The sequence below is a fragment of the Oryctolagus cuniculus genome, chromosome 4, assembly GCF_051225735.1.
Source record: "Oryctolagus cuniculus isolate XC-2025 breed Fujian yellow rabbit chromosome 4, ASM5122573v1, whole genome shotgun sequence".
Lineage (NCBI taxonomy): Eukaryota > Metazoa > Chordata > Mammalia > Lagomorpha > Leporidae > Oryctolagus > Oryctolagus cuniculus.
In genome coordinates this window covers 136,794,609-136,819,922 of record NC_142870.1, presented here as the reverse complement: position 1 = coordinate 136,819,922, position 25,314 = coordinate 136,794,609, and the positions used below count along the sequence as shown (strand labels likewise).

At 36.4% G+C, this 25,314-nt stretch overlaps 1 long non-coding RNA gene across 3 annotated transcripts in view; it reads right to left on the bottom strand.

Annotated features, from left to right (window-relative positions):
* Window positions 1–1,447: 1,447 nt before the first annotated feature.
* The window catches only part of LOC149127130 (uncharacterized), a 62,098-nt gene continuing 38,231 nt past the window's right edge, over window positions 1,448–25,314 (bottom strand). The window contains exon 3 of one of the 3 annotated variants that reach the window (XR_016232731.1): window positions 1,448–1,607. This is a non-coding gene — a long non-coding RNA (uncharacterized LOC149127130). Of the gene's footprint in view, window positions 1,608–13,568; window positions 13,757–14,951; window positions 15,181–25,314 lie in introns of those variants that run through there. The other 2 variants (XR_016232727.1, XR_016232730.1) reach the window with 2 other exon arrangements.

Below are 25,314 nucleotides of genomic sequence, written 5' to 3'. Positions count from 1 at the left end.
CCGGCGCCGCAAGGTGGAACATTAGCCTAGTGAGCCACAGCGCCGCCCTCTTTCTCTTTTCTAATTGCTCTTGCTAAAACTTTCAGCACAATACTGAGTAAAAAACAGTAAGAATGGACCACCATAACTAGTTCCAGATCTTAAAGACAATACTCTCAGCTTGCCCTCATTTGATATGATGATGACTTTGGGTTTGTGATAAAAAGCCTTTATTTTGTTTTGAATAATCATAATTTTTATATAATTTTGATATTATGCCTAATTAGAATTCGCCAGTTATGTGTTAGGTAAAATATATATTCTCTTTAGTCAAAAGTTACAAACATATTATTTAAATGTTTCTTCACTGCTTTTAGTTGCATGGTTTGTGGTGCGATGTCTGCTATCACACTGATTTTGTTAACACTGTTTTGTCTAGTTGATCTAAAGATTTTCTCTTCATGTTTTTCAGCCTTTTGATTTTAATGTGTCTTGTATAGTTTTCTTATGTTTTCCCAGTTTTATCCATTCTTTTGGATATATCAGCATTAGTTTTCATTAAAGTTAGTAAAATTTTGACCATTAATATTTCCGTATTTTTCTCCCTACCTTGCCATCCCAAATACTTTCTAACTTACTTGAGGGACTCAATTTATAAACTTTGATGACTTCTTGAAATTCTGTTTTGTCTAATATGCTGTTAATAATTCCATGGTACTCTTCATGCAAGACATTAACCTTTTATCTTCTACCCATTCACTTTAAATTATTCTGTGTTCAATACCTCTACTTTCAATCAAAAATCTTTCTTCTACATTTGAATGTACAGAACATTATTGCTATTTATTCTGGTAGCCTAGAAGAGCAAGTATGAGAGGCAATGCCAGGAGATGAATTCTGAGTGTGTCACTTTTACCTTGTCAGTAAGTACTGGAGTGTAGGGAAGTCAGTGTCTGAATCATAGAAGACTCAGAAATGTATGACCGCTCTGCTTTTTCAAGGTACACCTGAGGAATGCAGTCATTTTCTTCCATTCTCCTGTCTTTGTGAGGGGCTTTGACACGATTTGTGGATTAGAACTCAATCTTGAATTAAATTCCAAAGTTTTATATTTTAAATCCATAAAAGTAGTTTCCCTTATTGACAACAAAGGCAGAGTTATGAATTTTAGTATTTACCAAGACCAATTTCTTCTGAGCTAATGATGCTGCTAAATACAAATTAAAGTTCATAAACCTGATTTCTGCTCTTTTTGTCCTATGTAGGCCTAAAAGCTTAATTTCTATTTATAGAGCACAGATTATATATATAAATTTATATAAATGCATATACTTAAGTATATATATATACACACATTTAAAAATGCACACTGATTTTTCTTATTCCATTACTTAATGAAAATATCTATAACCTACATAGAAAGAGTGAAAATAAAAGTAACTTTCCCTGTGTTTGTATACATGGAGTCATAGAAAAAATTGATAATCATACTCAAAGGATGTAAAATTATCCAAGTGGAATACAAATCATTTCATCCTTAGTAAGCACAGAGTAAATAGACCTGGGAGAATGAAATTGGAGTTTTAATGAATGTCCAGAGTCGCAGGTATTCTCATTCTTCCTTGTTCCTGATGAAAGAAAAATAAACGTATTTCCTGAAATCATGCACAGGAGCAAATTCCCAGACTTCACTATTTTATTTTTAAAATTCTCTTATTCTTAAAGTACTCTATTCAAGGTAAACATTTTTAAATCATATTGATTGGAATCTTCAAAATTCAAAAAGAAAAGACTTTTAAAAATAATCCCTGCCTACCCTCCAGAGAGCTTTGAGTGGCAGAGAGATTACTGAGCTGTTGCTAATGCAGGCATTTCTCTTCTTTTCAGTCCCAAATGAGCACTTGTGTGCAAGACAAAGGAAATATTGTAGCCCAGTCTGTCTCTACACAAATGGACTATAAAATATGCACTTAGGAATCATCTCTTGCAGAAAGTCTTCCACTGACTATCTAATGGAAAACAAGTACCCAGTTGTAGCATGGCAGGTGTACCTCACTTTTCTTGATAGTAAATGAAGTGCCCATTTAGAGAAGAGTTATTTAATAATTTATTGATAATAACTATATTGTGGTTCCTCAAATACAAATGAATATATTTGTTTCAGATCTCTTATTAAAAGATACGTTTATGGTCAGCACTGTGGTGTAGCAGGCTAAGCCGCAACCTACAATGCCAGCATCCCATATGGGTGCCAATTTATGTCCAGGCTACTCCTCTTCCTATACAGATCCCTGCTAATGGCCTGGGAAAGCAGTGGACAGTGCAAAGTGCTTGGGCACCAGTGTGGGAGACCTGGAAGAAGCTCCTGGTTCCTGGCTTCGGATCAGCCCAGCTCCAGCCCTTTTGATCATTTGAAGATTGAACCAGCAGATGGAAGACCTTTCCCTCCATCTCTCCCCATGTCTGTCTGTAACTCTACCTCTCAAACAAATAAATAAAATCTTAAAAAAAAAAAAAAAAAAACAGATATGTTTAGGGGACAGCATTGTGACACAGTGGGTTAAGTCACTGCTGGCATCCTATATGGGCATCTCTTCAAATCCCAGCTTTCCCACTTCAGTTAAGCTCCCTGTTAATCTGGAAAAGCACCAGAAGATGGCATAAGTACTTGAGCCCTGCCACCCACATGGAAGACCCATATGAAGCTTCAACTTTCTGGTTTCTGTCTGGCCCAGCCCTGGCTCTTATGACCGTTTGGAGAGTGAACCAGTAGACAGAGGCTCTGTCTGTCTCTCTCTTTAACTCTTTCTGTCTCAGCCTCTCCCTCTTAACTCTTTCAAATAAATAAATCATAAAAAAGAGATTATGTTTGATTCAAACTGTGAAGTTGTATTCATTTTCTTTATAGGAGGAAGTATTGTCTGAGCCATATTAACAGGATAAGGGGATCTATCAGCCCCAACAACCTTTCCTAGAGGCTTTTCTAACATTTTGGTTAGACACTATTTTCTCTTAAGACCAGCTATTTTAGTTCTTCACTATTGTAAGATTGTATTCCCCAGCATATCCACAGATTGCGCATATGAAAACCCCATCCGGACCACTCTGTCGAGGCTTCCCTTCAAGAAATATTGAACTTCCTTCCTGGGTTTGGTAAGATGTGTCTTGTGCATTTGTTGATTCATGGAAATGCACAAAAGCCTTGATGGAACAACATTTTCTCTGGGATAGTTTTTATTTAAGCAGAGCACAACATCATCATCGTCATAGGTAGCATATGCCCATGTTATATTTATAATATGTAAAATGAGCAATATTCATTGACATGTATGAAGAATAACAACTAATTTTTTGAAAAAGGTTAAAATCAGAGACTATGGCAAGTGCTATAGTATAGTGATAAAGAAAACAGGCATTAGCATTAGAACAGTTATATGCAAACTTTTGCTGCCATTTACTGTGTCACTGATACAGGGATTAAAAGAGATGAAAATTAAACCCTTAGTCTACTGTCTGAATGATCTATTACAATGGATCTTGCTACCAATCTATAATTTATTCCTACCAAGAGATTATGATTTGGTTTTATCTAAGGAAATATCTTGGCATGGAATCTATGATTCTTCTAGATTTAGAAGATCTTTTGGGTTTGTTTTGTTTTTCTCTTAGTAAAACCTTTTTTAATGGATTTAGGATCATTCATACAAAATAATTTTTTGCTTATAAATAGTTCATATTAAAATTGCATTATTTGGGCTAGTACTGTGGCAAACAGGGTTAAGTCACTTCCATCCACACAAGCATCCAACTTCAGAGTGTCAGTTCTGTCAGCTCCCTGCTAATATATCTGGGAAGGTAGTGGATGATGACTCAGTTAATGGGCTTCTGCCACCCTTGTGGGAGATCAGGATAGTAATTCTGGATCTTGACTTTGGTCTGGCCTAGTCCCAGATGTTGTGGCCATTTGAGGAGTAGATCAGCAGATGGAAGATTTTTCTCTCACTTGCTCCAATTCCCTCATGTCTCTATTGCTCTGCCATTAAAATAAATCAATAAATGATTTGGGGAGAAAGATTGCATCATTCGTTTTTATCAAAAGTTTGTTTTTACAAGTACTAGAAAAGTACTTGCCTAGTCCTTCTCAGGTTTGTCTCCTTATTCTTTTACTGCTGGACTTCTAAAGGTTAAGTGTGACTTAAATGCTGACCAGGTCACTTATGCTATTGTTAAAAAAATGGAATCATGAATAAGATCATTGCTTCTTATATTCTGACTGCTTTGGCAATGACCAATGACTAGAACAGGTTTTTGAATTTTATTTTCTAACTTTCATGCTAGTATTGGCAGGATATTTGCTCAGATGCAAATAATCCATCCATCAGAGCCACAATTTATCTGCTATCCATTGGATATTAATTTTTCTTAAGTGCAATAACCAGGGATATTTCTGAAGTGTCCTTTCTAATTACTCTTGAAAGTAAATATTTATTAAATAAGAAAAGATTTAATACTGCTATACTGTAGATTATCTACAGGAAGTAAAATTCTCACCCAGTGGTGAACAGTTTCTTTTCTTAAATCCATGGATTCATATGCCATGTTAAATATATGATAGAATATTATTTTTGCTTCTAGGTTAAAATAAAAATTGTATTCCCTTTCATACATGGATTTTGAAGCTGTGGCCAGTATTATGAAGAATATTTTATACTCCCCAGTCTAAATTGAATACTGTCATAGTCTTTTTTTATTTATCTCATGCTAATAGTGACCCAAGAATCATGGAGATTATCAAAGTTGAGATAACTAGCTACTTCTCAGTGCCACACACATATACATACACACAAATATACCCTCACTTTTTTTCTTCTGGCTCTGTATCAAAAATCTAAATCTACAACCCAGTACCATCAAATTACTAGAGATTATTGAGGAAACTATATATGACTTTGGCATAGGCAAAGACTACTTGGAAAAGATGCAGAAGTACAGGCTATGAAACCAAAATTTAAAAATGGGATTACATCAAGCTCAGAAGCTTCTGCATTGTAAAAGAAACACTCAGCAAAGTGCACAGAGAACCAAAAATATTTGCAAACAATAATACTTATACAGGGTTAATATCCAGAATTTATAAACAACTCAATAATTCAACAAGAACAAAACAAACAATCCAGTTAAGAAATGGGCAAAGGACTTGAACAGGCATATTTTCAAGAGAAGAAATTCAAATGTCCAACAGACACTTGAAAAGATGCTCAGGATCACCAGCTTTCAGGGAAATGCAAATCAAAACCTCAAAGAAGTTTCACCTCACCCCCGTTAGAATCAGCAAACAACAAATGCTGTCAAGGATGTGGGAAAAATGGACCCTAATCCACTGATGGTGGGAATATAAACTGGTGCTGCCACTGTGGAAGACAGTATGAAAAAATAGATAGAACTGGAAACCATTATACTTAGTGAAATAAGCCAGTCCCAAAAAGACAGATATCATATGTTTTCCCTGATCAGGGGTAACTCACAGAGTGCCTAAAATATAATGTGTTGGAGTGAAATGGACATTGTGAGATTCAATGATTGTTTCCAGCCCTTGTCTCTTCTGTTGAGGAACGTTATTTTTTTTCTTCATACTATTTGTTAAACTCTTTTACTTAGGTGTGGTTAACCTTACAATCATTAAGTAAACTAAAATTAGATTTCTGTAAAAATTAACGGTGGGAATGGGAGATAGAGGAGGAAGAAGGGTAAATCATGGGAGGGAGGGAAGTACCACTATGTTTCTACATCTGTATATATGAAATATATACATAAAGCTTGTATAACTTAAATTAAAAAAGAACCCTTATTCCACAGGAATTTGTACATTGGAAAATTACTCATTCAATTATTATTAAATGGGTTAGCAAAGCCTCATAGCTAAAGGCTTAATGGAATCATTTTGCATCAAAATAGTGTCTATAGAAAATAAAACAGCATTAACTTTCCTTTGAAATGTATTGTAAATGACTTCAAAATAGACATTACAGCCAATAAATGAGGCTTATGCCATATATAAAAATATTCTACAATAATTATGCAAACTATAACATATTCATAGTAGCTTCTCAAAGACAGTATACCCTCATCTTTTCATGTCTTAGCCAATGATGTGACTCTTTTTTAAAATTAATTTATTTGTTTGAAAGGAAGAGTTACAGAGAAATAGAGATTGAGAGAGAGCACGCGTGTGAGAGAGGGATGGGGGAGAGCGAGAGAGAGATCTTCCCTCCACCAATTCATTCTCCAAATGGCCACAATGATCATGGCTGGGCCATACTGAAGCCAGGAGCTAGGAACTTCCTCCAGATCTCCCACGTGGATGCAGGGGCCCAAGGACCTCAGTCATCTTACACAGCTTTCCCAGGTGCAGTAACAGGGAACTAGATCATAAGTGGGGTCGCTGGGACTCAAATTGGTGCCCATATGGGATGCCAGCACTGCAGATGGCCCCTTAACCCACTGTGCGACAGTGCTGGGCCCCATAATGTGCCCCTGGCTACTATATGCAGTTTTGTCTCTCTTCCCATGAACTAGGGAAAAAAATACTCCTCAATTAAATTAGTTCTAGTATTTCCAGTTAGAGTTCACTGATTATCGATTAAAAACTTGTCTCCTTTTTTTTGCAACATGAGTGCTAGATTTTAAAGATGCAGGATTTTCTTGTTCAATTCATTTTGATGCCTATACAATGCCTGAAAATGCTTACTACATAATGGACACCTATACAGTGAGGATACAAAGTTTGAAGATAATTCCTGGCTTGCCGTGAATTGTGTGCTGAACTTTAAAGACAAGAGTTAAGCAACTTCCCTTCTCTAATTGTTCTCTGACTTGGACACTGTCCAGAGACCCTCAGACTTTCTTGATTGATATCAAGTTCTTGTTGTATGACCGTCATGTCTGAGCCTAGAAAGTATTGGTTAATCATGCAATGTCAATGTCTTCAAGTCAATGTTTGATTATCAACCCCTTATTACGCTGCAAATGGATTGCTAGATTCTTCCACTGCTTCACCATACAGGGCCACCTTCTGATGTGTTTGTTCTTCCATCTTGAAAAAAATTAACTGTTGCTAGATTATCTAACTCAAAATTACTATATCCCCAAATTGATGATTACTAATTTGAACCACTTCACCATTTACATTGCTGTTCTGATACTTTTGGGTCACACCTTCATATTTAACACATTGTACTGTCTTCTTTATCTCAATGTGAGCATGGTTCATTTTAGTGAGCAAGCAATTCTCATGTTCTTCATGTTCTTTTATATTTTAAAAAGACAGAACATTAATTTCCAGAAATTGTTGAAGTACCTTACATTGGTTAGCAAAGCTGTCATTGATTCAGCCATATTTACTTAAACCAGACATCTCCTAATTCTTTTCCTCACCATTTGCTCCTGTCAGAACAGTTTCCTGACTAATCTGTGAATATATCTTATTCATTTTTACCTTCACATTTTAAACAGTGATATTTTCTGTGATCTCATTTTTCTCATTTTCTTTTTTAATATTTGTCTTTCCAAACCCCAGTTATGCTACTTTGTGCTAGTTTTGCACTCAGACTCTTTCACGTCACAAAGAATGTATCAGTGTCTAACAATTTAAGGGCATTGTGAAGATTTAGAATATAAATATAAATGTAACCATTAAATGTGCCCTGTTGTAAACATAAGCAAAGCAATGGCTATGGTAGCTACTTTGTGTTTCACTACTGACTTCTTGTGTGTCCTTAAAACACAGAAAGAAAGACAGAGAGATAGAGATCTTCCACCTGATGATTCACTCTTTAAATGCCTGGAACCACCAGAACTGGGTCAGGCTGAAGGCAGAAGCTTAAAACTCAATTTGGGTTGACCACAGTGCTTGAACCATCACAACAGCCTCCTAGGATGCACATAGCAGGAAGCTGGATTCAGAAGCAGAGCCAGGACCAGAACCCAGGTACTCTGACATGAGATGTTGCTGTCCCAAACAGCATCCCAACTGCTGTGCCAAATGTCCACCCCTGCTTTGTGTTGTTTGAAATTTTGGAAAGGAAATGTACACTACTTGACATGTGTTTTGTTTGCCATTTAGTACCTGACATACATTAGCAGCGTAGGACCTCAACAAAATTGTACTGTTGGATTTTTCTAGATTATTGTTTTAATTTCTAATCATAAAAACATTGCAGATGATGACCAGTATGTTAATATATTTCTAATCCTTTTAAGATAAATTTCAGGGGCCAGCACTGTGGCACAGCAAGTTAAAACCTCAGCCTTAAGTGCCAGCATCCCATATGGGCACCAGTTGGAGTCCCAAATGCTCCATGTCCTATTCCAGCTCCCTGCTAATGCGCCTAGGCAGGCAGCAGAGGATAGCCCCAATCCTTGGGCCTTGCATCTGCATGGGAGACCCTGAAGAAGCTCCTGAATCTAGACTTCGGATTGGCTTAACTCCAGCCATTGAGGCCATTTGGGGAGTGTACTTGAGGTTGGAAGACCTCTCTCCATCTCTACCTCTCTCTGTAACTCTTTCAAATAAATAAATCTTTCCAAAAAAATTTCAACATGGAAATACTAAAGTGCTAATTCTAAAAGTGTTTAAATTTGCCTTTGAAATGTAATCTTATTCTTACCCTTGAGCGTGAGTATGACAAGCAGTGTTACACCTGCACAGGCAAAAGGAGCTAAAAACTGCTGGACTTCTTTGCTCATTTATAGCCGTCCTTTCTGGCTCCAGACCCACATTTAGTATTTAGCTCAGCCAATTTGAGGTGCTAGGATGAAAAGAGCAGGGAGTACTAGATTTTAAGAATTTAAATGAAAAATGTACTGTTACTTAAAGGGTGTCAAAAATGACTTAGTCAGAAATCTTAATTTAAAGAGACTTGATATAACAACATGATCCATCAACCCCCAACTCTTTGTTTATAAAAGTCCATAGGAATCTATTGAGTTAGGCCAGATGAATAAAAATATGTACATGAATATTAATTATGTATTATGACTGTTGACATTATAATATGTTATTATTATAGAATGTAGGCTTTATATGGAAACTATTTTGTCTAACTCATTGATGTATATATAAGGGCTAAAACAATCACAGCATAAAGTAGATATTCAATAAGTGCTTCTGGAATGAATGAATTAATGAATAGTTGGTATGGTTTTGTAGATGTTGATATTATAAAGGATTAATTGTGGATTCATTCTGCCCAGTAACTAAATCTTGTGAAAATCAGTGTTTTTCTAGATTCATCAGACTTATTCACTATTTTTCAAATGTTCTGCATTTGCAAATCTTTTAATGAATTTGGCCTGAAGCAGTGTTTCTCCACTCCATGTGTTTCTGATTCCCTTACAGTTAACTCTTACCCAAAGTGTTTTAATTATTTATTTGAGTTCCAAGAAGCCTTTTGAGATTGCCTCAAGGAACTCTTTATGTCTGAGTTTTTATAATAGAAAGTCCGCTTTTTTTCAACATGTTGACCATATTTAAAAAAAATCTGTAGCCATTGTGAAATTCTTTACTCTGATGCTTTCCCCCCATTTCTACTTGTACTGTCATTAACACAAAAATGTATTTATCATAGTTAAGTGAACAAATTGTCACACCTCTTCTTCATTTCAAATGTGGGTTTTCCAACAATTTGTAATGGATTAATCATAAAATTTACTTACATTTCTCTTAAAATACATAATTTTGAATATATAAGTGGCCGTCTTCCCTGAGATTCTGTAAAGGTAAATGTGCTGTTTCCCATAGAAATGTATTTTGAATCTATGTGTATAAGAGGAGGAGGGAACAAATGTGAGAAAAAAAATCTAGTGGAATAGGAAATACTACTATTATCTCTCCCTGCTGTTTTTAATTTTACCATGTCACACTGATAAATGCATTTGATTCTTTCTGCAAGAATGTTTAAAAGTTAGAGACGACTATCATCTAGGTTCTTTTGGTAGGATGGAGATACTAAATCTAATCAAAGTAAACAGAAATCTTTATGTCAATGCTTATCTCTCCATTTGATCCTTTAACTACTAGACATTTATTTATGTACTTGATCTTATAAATCTTATCCTTGTTTTGTGATGGGGGATACCACACATGCTTTATTTTTCAGTGAATTAAAAAAGCTTCTCTGATGAGGTCTGGATGCTTATTATTCATTAGTACCTAGTAATCAATACAAACAATGAACTTATTGCTAAAAGAGGAGAATAACCCCATGTTTTTCAAATAGTTTGTGCAGTTTTCTCCTGTGTGATAGTTTCAGATAAAAAAGGCTTCACTTCTTTGAAATAGTTTAAGTAGTTGGAAAAGATAGAGTTGTTCTATATAAACTTTCAATTTTATATTGTCATACTCTAATGCATAAGTAGATATAAAATATAGACTGTTAAATGTGTTTAGATATTTTGAAAAACTAAAAGAAATAAAATGGCAAATGAGTACATATACCAGCCATTTAACAATATGAAGATTTTCTTGTTTTGAAGTATTTCTTTTGGACTAAGAGATTTTGAAATCTAAATAGTTCAACCTTTAATGATTTTGGAAGAAATGTAGGTACATTTATTCTTAATGTTAATAATTCTTAAACATAAGTCATATTTTTAGTAAATAGAAATAAACCCAAAACAAAGAAAAAAATTTATGCTTACATACCTGTGTAAGATTTTAATCTGTTTAATGTTAATTCTCCTAGAATGTGAAAATATTTTCCAATGCGTAGTGTCAGAAATCACAAGCTATTACATAGATTTACTGAAAAAGGTCATTTTGTAAATAAAACATTTTTAATATTATGCATTTTCCTGGAGACTCGAGAGTAAAAATTAAATTTGCCATGTGCAAATAGTATTGGGACAGAGGGTAGATTCAGGGATGGGTCAGGTCTGCTGTCCTGGCTTTTGATGACAGAAAATGTTATATTTATAAAATGGTGCCATATCAAAATTAAATAAGCAAAGAAAATGGAATTCATTTTTAATATGTGATATCAAAATGTAAGTTATTTTAAAAATTTTGTTACGTATACTTACCTAAAATATTTTTAAGTTACATTTTATCAGTGAAGAATGAAGGACAATATTATGTGATTTATTTTGACATGCTACTCTGATCCTAGAAATAAGGAAAATTACAGATTGAATCTCAAGAAACAGTGGAAATAGAAAAAGTGATTTGAAACACCATAGCTTGGGTTTTATGTGTCTTGAAACCTATAATGATGAAGGTCGAATTATCTGTAAGACTCAGATCAATGAGAGTTACGATTTACACATAGTAATTCCATGTTTTGCAGAAGCAGTTAGACTGCAGCAAAGGGCATTTTCAGGAACTTTGAATCCCTGAATTGTTCTATTTTGGCCATTGTCACTTAATTTTGTGCTATTAATATATACAGTGTCATTAAATATTTAGGATTAGAAAATGGAGTTTAGACTGATTAAAAATCTAATATATATTTGAAGCTCTTAAATTCCTTTTTTTTTTTTTAAAAAAAAAAAAAGGCTTATTGAAAAGCAGAGTTAAAGAGAGAGCAAGAGAGAGAGAGAGATCCTCCATCCACTGGTTCAATCTCCAAATGGCCACAAATGGTGGGGGTGGCCAGGTTGAAGCCAGGAGATTTTTCCAATCTGCCATGTGGGTGCAGGGGCCTAAGCACTTGGGGCATATTCCACTGCTTTTCTAGACACATTAGTAGGGAGCTGCATCAGAACTGGAGCAGCTGGGACTGGATCCGGCACCCACATAGGATGCCAAGGTTGCAGGTGGCACTTAACTTACTACACCAGTACCTGAGGCTCTTAAATTCCATCATTATTGAAGGATCATTTTCATTTGCTTAGACTTTGTGAAACTACTGATTGGTTAATTTTTTCACTTGAATAGGGAACTTTTACTATTAAAAAAATAAAAACATTTTAAAAGTGGAGAAAATTTGTGTTCATGAATGCCATGTTAATTGGTATTACTGTTTCATGAAAATGTATTGGCATATTTTTAAAAGAAGGAAGTGTCCAAAAATGCACATGCTTAGCTAAATTAACGAGACTGCTGAAAGGAGAGGGAAAGGACCAGACAGACCATGCTTAGGCAAAGCCATTTTCAGCCAGGAAATACTGACAAGGTCATGCAACAAATATGGCAACTATTTTATTTATTTATTTGACAGAGTTAGACAGTGAGAGAGAGAGAGAGAGAGACAGAAAGATCTTCCTACAGTTGGTTCACCCCCCCAAATGGCTGCTTTGGCTGGAGCTACGCCATCCGAAGGCAGGAGCCAGGTGCTTCCTCCTGGTCTCCCATACGGGTGCAGGGCCCAAGCACTTGGGCCATCCTCCACTGCACTCCCGGGCCACAGCAGAGAGCTGGACTGGAAGAGGAGCAGCTGGGACTAGAACCTGGCGCCCATATGGGATGCTGGTCCCGCAGGCGGAGGATTAACCAAGTGAGCCATGGCGCTGGCCCCAACTATTTGTTTTATTCATCCAGATGTGTCAGACTGTAAGGCTTACCGAGTGGCTTTTTTCTGAGGAGTTAGGTGTCAATTACACTAGGGTTTGTGATGGCTGCAGCCATGTTTTTGGTGCTGCAGGAGCCGGAGGGACTGCCCCCATGTCCCAAAGTGTGAATGATGCTGCGGCTTGGGGAACCAGTAACTATGCCCTTGGACTGTAAGATGTAGATAGAACCTTCCACAGGTCCTGCTGTGTAGGAGTGACCAGTGCTGGGCTGATAGCAATAAAAGCCCATGTCTCAGCAATGGATGATGTTAGAGGACCTTGCCCAGTCCCACAGGGCAATATAGGTTTTGCTGCTGATTGTGACCTGTTGAAAGTCTGGAGGGCTGAAATGCAGGTAACTTCTTCCCTAGGTTCCACAGGGTATACTCTGATGACTCTCAGGAATGTGGTACTAATAGTGCCAGAGCTGTAGGATCATAAGGACTGTGAGGTCTTTATCCTGGGTCTCACAGGGTAAATACCAGTAACTCCAGGAACCATGAGCTGGCGGTCACCAGCCTGAAGCTCAGGGATGTAAGAAAGACCTGCGAAAATCCACATGTGAGTGCAAGTTACTGCAAGGATTATAGCACCAGATGCTGGAGTCTCAGACTTGCAGGGTATAGAGGGGACTGTCCGCAGTTCCCACAGGGCATGTAAGGGTGAAGCTGGGGATTTTGCTTTAGCTGCCCAGCACCCTGTAGTGAGAACTACAAAAGGGACTTCCTTCTGGTCCTCTGGGATTGTGTATGGGGTACTGCTGGCGACCAGTCCCAGAAAAGCACTGGGAACTTGCATCTGTGGTACAGAACAAGCAAGTGCGGCCCCAGGGCTTGTGCCCAGAGCTTCACCAGCCACAGGATTCGCAGGAGCCGGCTCTCTGCCCTGGAAGGTAACACTGTCCCTAGGAACTTCGGGCAGTGAATGTGTTGCTTACTTACCCACTAAGACAGATGGAGCTCAGCAGCTTCTCAACACGAGCTTGGGTCTGGTACTTTGGAGGTGGAAGGAGGCAGTGTGACTTTTTTTTAAAGAATTATTTTATTTATTTGAAAGAAAGTTAGAGAGAGAGGTCTTCCATTTCTCTGGTTCACTCCCCTAATGATCATGACGGCCAGAGCTGAGCTGATCCGCAACCAGGAGCCAGAAGCTTCTTCCAGGTCTCCCACGTGGGTGCAGGAGCCCAGTCCTTGGGCTACCTTCTAGTGCTTTCCCAGGCCATAGCAGAGAGCTGGATCAGAAGAAGAGCAGCTGGAACTCAAACGGGCACCCATATGGGATGCTGGTGCTGCAGGCTGGGGCTTTAACCCACTGCACCACAGCACCAGCCCCGCAGTGTGAGTTTTGTATTTGGAGCAAAGCAGTTGCCCAGATCCTAGTCATCCCTCTGGATTCTATTTAAAGTCAGTGACAAAAACCCCAGGAGATATTTGTAATTACTGTTTTGAAATTGTGATTTTACTAATAATAAAGCATTTAATAATTAATACTTGCCTTTTGCCTGGTACTACTCTAAGCTCTTATGCATACTATCTCACTAACAATCAAAACAACCCTATGAAGGAGGTGTTGCCTTTTTTTCTATTTTATTGAGAATGTCACTGAGAAGGACTTTAAGTTCTCAGCACTAATTAGAGCACTAAAGAGAAACAAATATAAATGCCAGCGAGCTCTCACTAAGTTTAAAAAGTGAAACCAAATCATATGAAACTCCCATTTCATCAGTTATTTCCTGTTATGTTACAAGATGTCAACAGACTGGCATTTACTATAGATTTTTACATTTTCTTTGAGCTATCATCTTCACAGTTCTTATAATAATTATAATAACTTCATATAAAAAAGAAAAACGGGATTCTTAGTTTCTTTTTCTTTAATCTTCAGAATAGCCATAAATTGACATTTTAAAATAAAATTTAAATATTACACTATGTGCCTCTTCTTTTTTAAAAAGGAAAATTGTAAGGTTTATTTCATTTATCTGAAAGATAGAGTTACAGGGAGATAGAATGCTTCCATCAGCTGGTTCATTCCCTAAGTAGCCACAATGGCAGGGGTGTGGGGCAGGGACTGGGCCAGGAGGAAGCCAGGAGGCCAGGAGCTTTCTCTGGGTCTCCCAGGACTTGGGCCATCTTCCACTGCTTTGCAGGTGCATTATCAGCAGCTGGGACTCCAGCCAGTGCCCATATGGGATGCTGGTGGTGCAGGCGGCGTCTTAACCTACCACACCACAATGCTGGCCCCATCCCTATGTGCCTTCCAGCCAGGAATTCTACAGAAAGAGATCCTTCTTAATTTAGAAGGCAATGCAAAACCCTCATTTTGCTGAATGCAATATGTTGGTGAGCTTACTGACACATACACTAGACAGCTCATTTATTTTATTTATTTATTTATTTATTTTTATTTTTTGCCGAGCAGAGTTAGACAGTGAGAGTGAGAGAGAGAGAGAGAGAGAGATATAGACAGTGAGAGAGAAACAGAGAGAAAGGTCTTCCTTCCGTTGGTTCACTCCCCTGATGGCTGCTACGGCCGGCGCTGCGCTGATCCGAAGCCAGAAGCCAGGTGCTTCCTCCCTGTCTCTCACGCTGGTGCAGGGACCCAAGCACTTGGACCATCCTCCTCTGCCCTCCTGGGCCACAGCAGAGAGCTCAACTGGAAGAGGAGCAACCGGGACTAGTACCCAGTGCCCCAACCGGGACTAGAACCTGGTGTGCTGGCACTGCAGGCGGATTAGCCAAGTGAGCCATGGTGCCAGCCCCAACAGCTCATTTATATATTTCTTGAAAGTTAACTTGCACAGCCCATTTTCACTGATTTCCATTTGTTTCTAATTTATTAACAGCATGAGTTTGACTAAAGGATTTAGTGACCTCCTGTTGATGTTCCCTCAGACCTGGATTAGGTAGTCTCAGTTGGGTGTCACTTGCTTTTCAAAGTCATGGCCTTGACAGGTATAAAATACACATGATCTCTTATGTATTAACACCAGTTTCTCAGTTTTAAGTTCTCCTTCAGCCCATCTTATCCAAAAACAAATGTGAAACCTTGAAGTTATCTGAACAGAGATTCCACATTTTCAGTTTTGTAAAAAGGCTCACATATGTTTGCAAATAAAATTAATGAGTTTATAAAGAATAAATATGTAGGCAGGACAAGCAGAAAGCAATTGAAGCTAAATCTGGATCTGATTATTGCAGTCTCTGTTGGTGGCAATGTCTGAAATATTTCAGAATGTGATAGGGAGGGAAAATGATATAGATGTGGATGAGTTTTGAGTAAAATCCTTTGCATTTTCCTGTAATGATTAAACCCGCAATCAGTGCTATCTCATGCATTTTGCTTGAGAAAGATAACGCACTTAAGTTGCAGGGTTTCCATGCAACCATGAAATCATTCAATGCTGCACCATTCATAGCATGAGGAAAAATTAACAAAACCATAAAGTATCTGAAACACAGTGATAACCTAAACATTCCAAGTTGCAAAAACTACTTATTTTCTCCAATCAAGTTATATTCAAGAAAAACTCAATCTGAAAGAAAAAAAATCTTATTATGCAATTAACTCTGTCATTTTATCATTTCACACTGAATAGCATTAAATATATAGAACTAAAAATATATGTATAAAGCTTGCCTCACAACCAAGGGCAGTGCTTAAGAAGCATTATTTTTTTCATATTTTATATTCCTTTAACTCTATGGAAATTATTTACAATAAAAGACTAAAATGCAACTTCAATGATGGGGTAAAACTTAAATGGAACTTGTCATATTTAATAACTCATAAAGGACATAAGTATTTCAACAATGAACATAAAATTATACCTTCATTAATTATGTGTGGTGCAAGTGATTTCAGATGTTGTCCTTTGGTTAAGGGTCATTTGAAAAATAGAGGTCATTTAATTTATAAATGTTAAATCACTGAGCTACTGGCTGTTTGTGAATAAATTAAATTTCTTTTTTTCTAAGACAAACGTCAACTCACTACAATTATTGAAAACATTAGGAGACAATGCTAATATATTTCATGCTTCAAAGGCTACAGCTGCCAAAAATTCATAGCAATCAATCAACATCTTTCTGCTATGTTTCATACCTTAAACAACCCACCAGGGATAATTATTATGAACACATTTTCCTTTTTTAGGTAAACTTGCTGGATATATTGATTAACCTATTGTTCCTTTGTGACTGCCTTATGTGCACTAAAATATTAAACTATAATCCATTCTTTTTCTTTTATAGGAAAAAATTAGAACTGACCCTAGACAATTTAACACAATTCATTGCTTGTGAATAGAAAAACCTTTTTTGTGAGAGCTATTATAATCTACAATTCAGAATTAGAAAGCTGAACAAAGGAACAAAAATGTATAAAGTATTTTTTTTTATAGCTGAGACACTTTGCCTTGGATTCTAAAATACATTTTGGTGGTCACTGAGACCCCAGGGCAAAGAAATCTTTATTAGATAACCATCTCAGTTCATTGCCACGTAAGGTCAGGTCATAATTCTTCAATTGTTCATAACAACGACTTCTTAGCCTCACATGATAAAAAAAAAAAGTGTGCATTTTAAGTGAAAATTCTTAAAGAAGGGAAGATGCAGACAATTATTTGCTTGGATTTGGCTTCCAATTAGAAAAATCTGTTTCTAGTTCTTTCAGTCTCCTACCTACCATCATAGCCACACTATAATGAAATCATTTAAATAAACATATCATAAATTAACCCGAGAATATGACCACAACCATGATCGAATTTCTTAAAAATTGGCTAGAGATGATTTTTAATTAAGCGGTTACAAACTGACTGCTTTGGTCTAAATAATTATCTACAAATGTGTTTCATTTGGCCTATATATTGTTTCAAAATGTTGTTAAGTCTATTGATTATATTTTTAGAATAAAATATATGAAAATCTGGATTTTCAGTTTTTCTTGAAAATGCAATCAGAGTATCTGGCCATCTTGAGAATATCTTGCTCATGCCATAAGAGGCGGGCACTAGCATAATTCCCTGAGTTCCCTGGTGCATTGATTAACTGCTGCCCACTTTTATCATATTTATTATTGGGCATGTCTTACTGCTGTCATCTTCTTGAAGGCAGAAAAACATGTTTATCCTTTGCAATATGTGATACAAATATAGAATGAACATAGTTATTGCCCTGTGCTTTTTAAAATGCATGAACTATAATATGGATGACAGAAAGTGAGTTAATACGTCAACAAGGATAGAATGTTTTTGAATGCAAAGAAAGGAATTTCCAAAGGATGATCATAACATTGAAGTAGTGCTTATGTATAATATTGCCTGTCAAATTTTAAAATATTTTTGAAAATTTGCGTAAACCTTGATTATGGCCTGGTACCAAGGCTTGGAATTGTGCTCTCCCTTAGCAGAAAAGCAAGTCTCGAACTGGACATCAAGACCACGTCAAGCAAATACAGAACAGCACCCCTCCCCACTGCCCACCCTGCAGAGGTAGATACGGAGGGTCCAGAGACCCTCTGCTAAGCCTGCTTCTTGGCCTCAGTGAACTTTAAAATTGTCACTTAGGGCTTCTGTGGATCCGTTCAGAAACAACTAAGCATTTCAGATTTAAGAAAAGAAGAAATTGATGAAAGAGGAAAGAGGAAATTGATATTTAGGGAGGTCACAGCTTTGCTCGTTATGAGCGCACCTGGAATTACAGGTTACATAGCTCGATCTGAGTCATATAGGAACTGAGACTGAGTCAGACATGCCTGCAGATAAAATGAGAGGAAAGAGGCAGAGTATGACAAATCATCATAGAAACAAGTATCATAGACCTAACGACTTAAGACATGAAAAGTGCCTCTGAAAAAAAGACAATTCAAAAAGAAAAAAAAAAAAAAAAAAACCTCAGCAATGCTACGGCAAATGGACTGTGTTTAAGAGAGTAGCCATATTATTCAGTAATCTCACTAATGGCTATAAATCCAGGGAAAGTAAAATATGTCTGCCTGTTAAAGAAACATCTGCACTCCCATGCTTGTTGCAGCACTATTCATAATAGCCACGAAATAGAAGCAAAGCAAGTGTCCATCAAATGATGAAATGATAAAGAAAATATGGTACAAATGCATGTCGGGCTACTAGTCAGGCATAAAAACAATGAAATTTGCCATTTGCAATAACCTGAGTGTAACTGTAAGTTCCATGTTAAAGGAAATAAGTCGAGCACTGAAAGACAAATACCACATGATCTCAACCATTTGATGAATCTGAACAAGATGATCCTAGAAATCGAGAGCATAATGGGATTTACTGGAGGCTGCAGAGAGTAGGGTAGAGGGCAGAGTGAAGTTATAGTTCAAGGAGAGCCAGAAGTGCTGGTGTTTATCATATACTATGGTGATAACAAATAGTAATGATGTCTTGCTTATTTTCCTAAAACTAGAAAGCTGGAAGAAAGAATTAGAATGCTTTCTCATAAAGGAATGATAAGGAGGAGATAGATTTGTTTACCCTGATTGGACTTTGAACAATGTACACATGTATTGAATATCACACAGTAAGATCATCATGGAACAGTGAGTTAAGCCACTGCACAGGACGCCCACATTCCATATGAATATTTGGTTTGTGTTCCAGCTACTCCTCTTCTTATGCAGTTTCCTACTAATGCAGTTCTGGGTGGCAGCAGGTGATGGCTCAAGTACTTGAGTCCATGTCACCAAGCTTGGACACCAGGAAAAAGTTCCAGGATCCGGCTTTCGCTTGGTCCAGCTCTGACTGCTGCAGGAATTTGGGGAGTGAACCAGCAGTGTAAGATCTCTCCCCCTCTCTCTCTTCCCTTCCACGCTATGTTTCTCTAACTTTCAAATAAATAATAAACTTTAAAAAGCACAAGACCCCATAAATATGTACAATAATATGTCATTTAAGAATAAAACGTTTTTTTAAAAAATATTTATTTGAAAGGCAGACCTGCGAGAGAGAGAGAGAGAGAGTGAGAGGGAGAGAGAGAGATATCGTCCATCTTCTGGTGTACTCCACAGGTGGCCATATGACCAGGGCTAGGGTCTTCATCTGTGTCTCTTACGTCAGGGTGGTTGGCAGCACCCAAAACACTTGGGCCATTCTCTGCTGCTTTTCCCAGGTCATTAGCAGGGGACTGGATCAGAAGCAGAACAGCCAGGTCATGAATTGGCATCCATATGTGATGCCAGTGTTACAGGAGGCAGCTTTACCAGCTACGCCACAGTGCTGGTCCCAAGAATAATAAAAAAGTTTTAAATAGTGTGGGGAAAAAAACTTAAATATTTGGTGCCTCTGTTTCTATGGCCAGACATTCAGAAGCAGAAGGTGGATGCAGGAGTCTATTTGCAGAAGGCCTCAGGTCCTTGCTAACCAACACGTTGGTCTCTCTAAAAGCATGCTTGTCCTCACCAAACTGATTCAAGGAAATTGCATCTTGCTGTTTCTCTTATATTCTACTGGTTACACAGGCAAACCTATTTAATGTGAATGATGTATATATGTAGAAGAATGAAGTTAGATGTATACCTTTCACTGTATTCAAAGATTAACCCAAGATGGATTGAAGACTGAGATAATGAAGTTGTTGGAGGAACAAGACATTGGAATAATGGATGACTTCTTGGATGAGACATGCAAAGCATAGCAACAAAAGCAAAACTAAATAAATGGGTCTATATCAAACTCAGAAGCTTTTGTGCAGCAAAGGACATGATCAATAGAGTGAAGAGACATTTAGCAGAATGGGGAAAACTATTTGCAAACCACCTGACAAAGCAATAATATCCCAAATATATAAGCAATTAAATAAAAAAAAAAAACTCAACAAAAACCAATCCAGTTGGGAAATGGGAAAAGGACTTCATTAGACAATTCTCAAAAGAAGAAATACAGAAGACAACAAATATATGAAAAAATGTTCAATATCACTAGCTACCAGGGAAATGCAAATCAAAACCACAATGAGATATCATCTCACCCCTATCAGAATGGCTAAAATCCAAAACACAGAGAGTAAAAAAATGCTGGTGAAGATGTAGGCAAAGAGTGACATTTATGCACTGCTGATTGGAAATAGGAATTGCAGCAGCCAATGCGGAGAACAGCTTGGAAATTTCTTAAGAAACTAGTGAGATCCCAGTGGAAAGAACGGGTCATCAAAGAAGGAGGTACCTTTCTCTGAAGGGAGGAGAGAACTTCCACTTTGACCATGGCCTTGTCTAAATATGATCAGAGTCGGTGAACTCAGGAGGCTTCCATAGCCTTGGCAACTCATGACAAGAGCCTAAGGTGATTACTGATGCCATAAACAAGAGTGTCAATTTGTTAAGTCAACAACAGGAGTCACTGTGCACTTACTCCTCATGTAGGATCTTTGTCTTTAGTGTGCTGTACATTGAGATCTAATGCTATAACTAGTACTCAAACAGTATTTTTCACTTTATGTTTCTGTGTGGGAGCAAACTGTTGAAATCTTTACTTAATGTATGCTAAATTGATCTTCTGTATATAAAGAGAATCGAAAATGAATCTTGAAGTGAATGAAAGGGGAGAGGGAGTGGGAAAGGGGAGGGTTGCGGGTGGGAGGGACGTTATGGGGGGGAAGCCATTGTAATCCATAAGCTGTACTTTGGAAATTTATACTCATTAAATAAAAGTTAAAAAAATAAAAAAAGAAACTAGAAATAGACTTATCATATGATCCAGTAATCCCACTATTGGGATTGCTACCCCAAAGACTTGAACAAAATGTATCAAAGAGTTACTTGTACTTGCACCACCATGTTTATAACAGCACTGTTCACAATAGCTGAAATTTGATATCAACCAAGGTGTCCATCATCAAATGAATGAATAAGATAATACAATGGAATATTATTCAACTATAAAAAATGAAATTCTGCCATTTGCAGCAAAATGGATGCACCTGGAGAATATCATATTGCGTGAATAAGTCAAACCCAGAAAGATAAATACTGCGTATCCTCCCTTATATGTGAGAGCTAAAATTCAAAAAAGAAATGAAGAAAAAAAAAAGAAATGTCTTTGTTGCAAATATAGTTTTTTAAAACTTTGTTTGATATCTTTGTGAAACCAATGGTTAAGAATATCATACTACTGGCCGGCGCCGTGGCTCACTAGGCTAATCCTCCGCCTTGCGGTGCCGGCACACCGGGTTCTAATCCCGGTTGAAGCGCCGGATTCTGTCCTAGTTGCCCCTCTTCCAGGCCAGCTCTCTGCTGTGGCCAGGGAGTGCAGTGGAGGATGGCCCAAGTGCTTGGGCCCTGCACCCCATGGGAGACCAGGATAAGTACCTGACTCCTGCCATCGGATCAGCGCGGTACGCCGGCCTCAGAGGCCATTGGAGGGTGAACCAACAGCAAAGGAAGACCTTTCTCCCTGTCTCTCTCTCTCTCTCACTGTCCACTCTGCCTGTCAAAAAATAAAAATAAATAAATAAATAAATAAAAGAATATCATACTACTATAGTTTCAATGGTTTGTGATTATTAAAATTTACTATAAATGGGTGAAATGTTCATTTTTCCATTTATTTACTATTTATAGCCACTGTCTACATTCCTACTATACTAAGGTCTTTTTGCTTTTTGCTTATTAAACTTTTTATTTGGTGAAGTATTAAGCCTCTTTATTGTAATGTAAATTTAAAATGTCATCTAAAAATTTGAAAAAAAAAGAAATGGTGAGTGGGAGATAGAGAGGAAAAGGAATATTATTATATCCTTAGAATTGCATTTACAGACACATGAAATATGTTAAAATACTAATTAAAATTAAAATAAAGAATTAAAATTAGCCAGATAATATCAGAAATCTTATTTTAAAAATTCATTGAGTTTTGACATTGAATGTACAGAGGTTAAAATATCACACCTTGGAAATTTGTTTCTCTCTGTGACAAACAGCTGAAAGTGCTAGATCTATATTTCATTTAATAAAATAACTTCTTCATGTGGAAATGAACAGTGTGTAGATTCTTAATTCCAGAATCTGGCATATAGGACACATTCTAGAGTGAGTCAAACATATACATATACAACCATCTATAATGTATGGCTAATAGTGAATAAAATATGTGTATGCATATGTACTTTATAAATGAGAATATGTGGGTGCATTTCTGTATATTGTTTATTACATTTTCCAGAGTGGAATTGAGTGATATGTATGTATTCTTTCCATGTAGACCAGAGAGCTTCACCTTTTTACAGAGATAATTTAAGCGTTTCAATCCTGAGCTCTTCTGGTGCCACAGTCTCCAATCTCCTAGACTGCCTGCACACTGACTGATAACAAACAGACTTTGCTTCTTTGCTAACTAGATTTATCTTTAACATAAGAAAACTCATTGAATTTCTTCTGTAATTAGATCAGAACTTGGAGGCTCTTGGTCTTTTTGAAACATCATTAAAGGGGGAAAAACTCAAAGAAGTCTAGCCATTAAAAATATGAATGATATACATACAGTTCCAAGGGACTTTTCTTCTTAGAACTTAATGATTTCTAATAGTTATCAGTTTTAAAGTATTATAAAAACTGAATGACATTTTCCAGAGCCATGATTAAAATAGCATCTAAAATATTGTGATTATACATCTTAAACAGCTCATATTTCTTAGAAGTTGGCTCCTGATTTATTTTTGTTATGCTAAAACTTCATTTTCATGTTTCTATAAATGTGGTTGGTTATTTTCAAATGTCAGTTAAGTTTTAATAGTTTTAAATATCTGATTTAATTTGAATGGTTAAATACCACTTGGCATCTACAGAGACTTCTGTGTCACTTAGAAGGTGAAATACTTCCTCAGGCTGAATGGTTCATTTAGTACTATAACTTGTATCAAAATCAAAAATTACTAGATCCTTGTTTAATTTTTAAAGAAAATATGAAAACAAAATATGATTTTGCAAACAAGACCAATGTAGTTTTAGGTAAATTAAATTTATTTATTTATTTATTTATTATAAGGCAGAGTTATGCATTTCATGTATTTTATATATACAAACTTAGAAACATGGTGATACTTCCCAGCCTACCCTCCCTTTCACCCATGCTCTATTATCATTATGATCAACAGTTTGAACTTTATTTAAGGATGAATTTGAGTAGCATTAAGTTTCAGGTTTCTATTTATCCAGCCAGTTTCTTCTTAAACTTTATCTATATTGTATTCTTTCTCTTTCATGGTATTTTATAATTTTTATATACTGTAGTAGCTACTTTTTCCTCCACAGGATTATTATGACATGATTTAATATTTAACTGCTCATTAGACAATTAATGATTATTTCAAACAAAAAGAAGAGCCTCTAGCATATGCAAAATCCCCTCAACATCTTTTTAACTGCAGATCTTTCACAGAATGTCTTCCCTTCTGTGGATATTGAGTTAGCAGATCTAGGATGGGGTTCAAGTATCCATGGATCATTAAACTTTTGCAGATTATTGTTATGAAAATGAACCTTTGAGAAATATGGCAATGATGAGCAAATAGCTCTGTCATTTAAAGCAAGTCACTTACCATGTTGGAAGCTCAGTGACTTCTGGATAAGCTGATACCTGCCACTTATGGTTATTCTGAGAAATGATATTAGGTGAATTTGTTAAGGAAAGAAAGTAACTGATGTAATTTTCTAAAAATATAAGAGCTCTTTTTTTTCTTTTTTGTCTATATAGAGAGAAACAATGCATTTTAGAAATATGTAAGAACCTTGTTAGTATGGGAACCTCTAATCTCAGGTCTCATAGAGCCTGCCCCTGCTGTTATAAGCCAGATAAAAATAATTGTCTACAGTCATGTTAATTTTCCCTGATTATTACTGGGTGTATACTTGGTAACATCCTACAGAACTCTCTAATTATGGTATCTAATGGAGGACTGTATTTACTTTTTCCTGGACATATCTAGAATGCAGTATGAGGCCATTCTAGCCACCCTGCTTAGGTTTGCATAAAGGAATGTAACTTCAAAAGCCAAACAGCAAAATATCAAGAGAATCTGAAGTGAACATGCCTAAAGTTCTGTGTTTCATTTTTTAGATATATTTTATTTTATAACTCTATGTTGTATTAATAGAGGACAAGATAGAAACTATAGGTTTACTTTCAAGGTAGGATTTTGGATAAGATCTGATTTTTACTTCTCACAGATTTTTCCCCCATAGTCCATGTTGTTCACATCTAGTATATTCAGTTTTGTTAAACTCTTCAAAGTTTATGTTAAATTTTAAGTTTTTATGAGGAAGTTTTTAAAGTCTCCCATGGTAATCTGATTTCCATAAGAAAGAATGAACAATTAAACATACACAAATATAACTGAAATATTGGCAAATGCATTTCATGCATTAATCAAAAACCTGATTCAATAAATAAGACCAACATCTGTACATAATATTCCTGGGGCATGTAAGCTCAATATAATGTTAAATATCACTTAGTTCCTCATCCATATCATTCTGCATCAAATTAAAATTTATTATGTAAAACCTTATAAGTTGCAAATGAATAATTCTGTTTCAATATCTCTTTAATGGAAAATATTTTAATTCACTTGAAATTGAAAGATTTACTAAAGACAATTGATGTTCATTTGTAACAGATCACAAATATGCACTCAATAAATAATGACCTTTCTGTTGTTTTATTTCCCACTTTAAATCAGCAGCTAATTATAAAATCAATAGATGTTAAAGAAAATTTATATATGTTACAGAAAATCCAGGTTTGAAAATAGTATTTTTCAAAGAGTACAA